Here is a 4,308-nt window from a genome sequence, read left to right on the forward strand (position 1 = left end):
AGTTATGATGATATTCGATCTATGATGAAATACAGATCTCATTTTTGAAGTGGAGGGCAGTGGATATTATATAATCACATAATACACTTGCAACAAAGCAAAAATATTTTTTTTCACTTTTTAATGAATTGGTTTTGTTGTATTTTAATTGTTCTAAGTTATAAAGTTTTTTCGGTTATATTTTTTTAGTTAAGGTTGCCCAAATTCAAGAAAGAATTTATTGGAAACTCTACATAATTTCTACATAATTTCAGATCCTAGGAATTTTTCAAGGTGCTAAATTTATTTATGCATTAAAAAAAAATAAACAACAAAAAAACATAATTTGATCAAAAATTATTTTTCCAAATTCTAACCAAAAACTCCAAAATATAAAATAATTAGACAACACCATTCTTTTTTTCAATTTCATATTTATAACCTTCGGGACAAAAATGCCAACTTCATTACATGCAGCATTCATGTGCATTTCACAATTATATATTACTTAGAGTTTCCTTTAAATAAACTTCATAATTAAATTAATTAAATCTATGTCATCTAGTGAGTTATATGGGAACATCGAGAAGAGTAAATGAGTTATCGATGTGTTTTCTTTATTCCTATGATAATAAACACGACATGTTTCATCTCTTTAAGTAGTTAAATGGATGATAACATGTTGGGGCCTTCGTTTAAATTTTGGAAAGGTTTTGCCCCATTTTGACTGACCAAGGGATGAGAAGGAAATGGATGGCAACAACTGTTGGCTTGCGGAACAAGCAGTTGCGCAAGAGTTGCGGCAAGGTGGCAGCAAGAGGCAAAGGCAGCCGGGGGGACGGGAAGGTGCAGAAGTAGCAGAGGGGAAGAACTGGTATTCATGTATTTGATCAAATACAACTCGGTTAAGCCTTTCATGACTCCATTATGAACGCTTCTCCCTTTTGGTCGCGACGCACCTCGGGTGAGACTCCTTGCCCTTTGGGGTAAGGTGAAAATGTTAGCGTTGTCCTAGACTACAGTGGACCATTGTTGGCCTCCTATGCCCGAACCCAGGGTCTTCCCCCTGATGACTCTCGTGAGCCAACAAATGGTTCTGGTGCTAGGACCTGAAGGTACAAGAACTGATTCATACTATGGTGTCGAGGATATTTAAAAGAGAGATTAGGGATTAGTGGAACCATAAAGTAGATCAGTTTGTAGCAGAGTAGGCTACCCGTAGAAGACAATCGATCAGCAAGGTAAGCGAGGAAATTTTATATGCTAACGACACTAATGATCAGTATGAAATTTTCTGGTGTAAGTTCCTGGAGGATTTGTACAATTGGTTAAGAAGGCTGAAGAGGCAGACTCATCCAAGTGGATTGGCGATAGCTTGCCGAAGCTGGAATCCGTCGATTTCACCCTGCTGCAACAGTTGGATAATGATCTGACCAGAGCAGTTGAATTTTGGGTAAGGACTACGATAGAGGGATACATAGTTGGGTTTTCCGCGAAGAGTTATCAGTCTTTCTTAAAAGCAGAAGTTGTGTTTGACTCGGGACTGAGAGGTGAGATGATGAGGGAAGTCCCGAAATGGATCAAGATGTTTATGGTGGAAGAAGGACTGTTGTCTTTGCCCACTGCGGGGATGGCAGCGTAAATCCCCGGTACCGGGGGGAGATGTAGAGGGGGGAATGCTATCAGTTGAGGGATAGAGATGCTACTGAAGGGATGGATGTTGAAGAATTGAAGAAAGCAAGAGATGTTAGGGCGCAGAGAAAGGAACTTCTAGCAGATAAGTAGTAGGCAAGGGTGATTCAGAGTCTAGGGAAGAAAAGGATGGGGCCCCACCAAGTAGGAGCTGTGAGGGGAAAACCCTGAGTCAAAGAGGAAGGAGAAGACAATAATGGGAAGAGTGAGAGTGATGAAGGAATATGGAAGAGTTGGGGAAATTGGGACGAACCTTCCCTACAAGTTGCGGAAACTGTATCGCAAGTATAGGTTGCGAGAGACGGATCGCAAGAGAAGGGGCCGCATGGGCACAGAGAAGGAAGCAAGGACGATACAAGTGAGGTGATGAGGAGGTTATTCAACGAAGAGGAAGCATGCATTAAGAGTCAACAGCAATACCCCCGAGATGAAGGTAGTGTTTCCCCTAATCTTCCCCTGGTACTTTATCACAATCCGAAGGAATTTATTATTAGCTTAGCGAAGGTAGTGCAGGTATATAGCGCGCGGGAGAAATACCGAGTCCAGTTCAACATTGGGAGCAGCACAGGAACTAGTAATATCAGTAACTTAGGATTACAGGGATCCCAGTAGCTGGGGAGCAAGGGGTTCGTGTTGATAGTGCCTACCCAAATAAATATGGTGGGATCTTTCATTAGATACCCCGAATTTGCGAGAAGAGGAAACGAGGATGTAGAGTAGCACTGGTATCTCTGCGAAGCTATTTGGAGGGCGCATTAGACTCCAAACAATGTAGGGGTAGTAGAATTCCAAACCACACTGAGAGAAAGGGCTCTGCGCTAGTTTATAAAGTGGGAGGAGCATAATCAAAACCCCACAGTAGATGACATCAAGAGAGGTTTTGTGCAGGAGTTCAAGGTACCATAGACGGATCAGCAAGGGCTATCAGAACTTTGGGAGATTAAGCAGAGGGAAGGAGAGACATCTTGGGAGCTTATGCAAAGGTTTAAGCATGTCATTGCCAAGTTGAGTTACACTCTGGACCCAAACCACCAACAAGACTAGTTCATTAAGGCACTATTTCCTTTGACCAGAACACCACTAACACTATAGAAGATAGGAACCCTCCAGGATGCGTTGGAACAAGCATCATGCATAGAAGCGATGTCGGGATAACTAGATGGGTACAGGGGAGGGGCGAGCCTACAAGACCCATCAATTTTAGGCCTACAGAACCAGATTGTGACCTTGACAAAGAAATTGAAAGATCTTCAGCCAGTGCATCCAGCCAGACCCAACGTTTGATGCACCCACTGCATGGTGGAGGGGCACGTCATGACAGAATGCCCGAGGTTGCGAGGGATTAATCATGCAGGTGGGGTTACGGGGTCATCGGGAGCCCAACAAGCTGCGGGAGTTGCGGCGGTGGGAACGTAAGGAGCCTTCCCGGGGAGGAATACTCACGACTTTTGTGAAGTCTATAGGGCGTATTGACACCTGCCACTAATGTGCCCCATATTGAAAAAGTACTCTAACATCCCCAATAATACCTACAATGATTTTTACACCTCAACGACGCATCACACCGATCAGTGCCAAGCATTGGATGTCGTATCAGAAAGGCTGGACAGGTCCACGTTCAGGGTCAATGAATCAAACCCGGGGGGGAACGAGGAGGAAATGGGCAAGGAGGAAGAACAAGAGGAAGAAGGCCTATGAGGTGTTACAACTGCGATCAAGAAGGGAATCTTGGTAGAGAATGTCTGCTACCGAGGAGACGCTGGTGATCGCGATGTTGAATTAATACCCACGTAACGTAGGACTGTCCGAAACTCATTGCAAAGTGGGAAGAAAGGACCAGAGAGAGAGGGGCCAACTTGGTGAATGTTGAACCACGGACCGATGATGGCCTCCCCACAACCAATATTAATATAGTCACCAAAGGAGGGAAGAAGACAGGGGAGGACCACTACAGAGAGGACCCCCCATTAATGCTTAAAGCGACGTCTCCACAGAAGGGGTATCAGCCTAAACGCCAAAATCAGTACTATTAGGAGGCAACTAAGTTGTTCGAAGGGATGACTGTAGAGAAGGATACTAAAAGACTGCGGAACCACATGCCTGATCACACCTAGCCGATTGGAGAATGGTTTAAACTGTTCTTGAAAATTGTTGAGGATGAAGACATGCTGAAGGAATTGAGAAAAAGTATAAAGGGTGCGGTATCCCTGGAGGAAGAGGAAGTGGATCGACCAGGTGCAAGGTTTCCAGAGAAGGCTTCAAGAAGAGTGAAACAGAACAAGAGAAGAAGCGGCAAGGAGTTCTGAATCAATGCACAAGTGGCAGGATTCCAGATAAGAGACACCATGTTAGACTTGGGGTCAGATGTAAACATCCTACCTTGGAAAACTTGGGAGGCAACGAGGAAGCCTCAATTAAAATACTCCCCAGTTCAACTAAGAATGGCAAATCAGTACTGCATACTTCCAATTGGGAGATTGGAGAATGTATAGGTTGATGTGGTGAGGGTGAAGGTGCACACAAAATTTGAGGTGATTGACATCATGGAGGATAAGGACCCATACCTAGCACCCTTGGGGATTGATTGGGCATACGAGAAATACACGGTCATAGATTTGAAGAAGGAACTGATGATTT

The sequence above is a fragment of the Pinus tabuliformis genome, chromosome 6 (genome assembly GCF_031772625.1).
Source record: "Pinus tabuliformis cultivar Carrire ecotype Pingquan chromosome 6, CPIR1, whole genome shotgun sequence".
Taxonomy (NCBI): Eukaryota; Viridiplantae; Streptophyta; class Pinopsida; order Pinales; family Pinaceae; genus Pinus; species Pinus tabuliformis.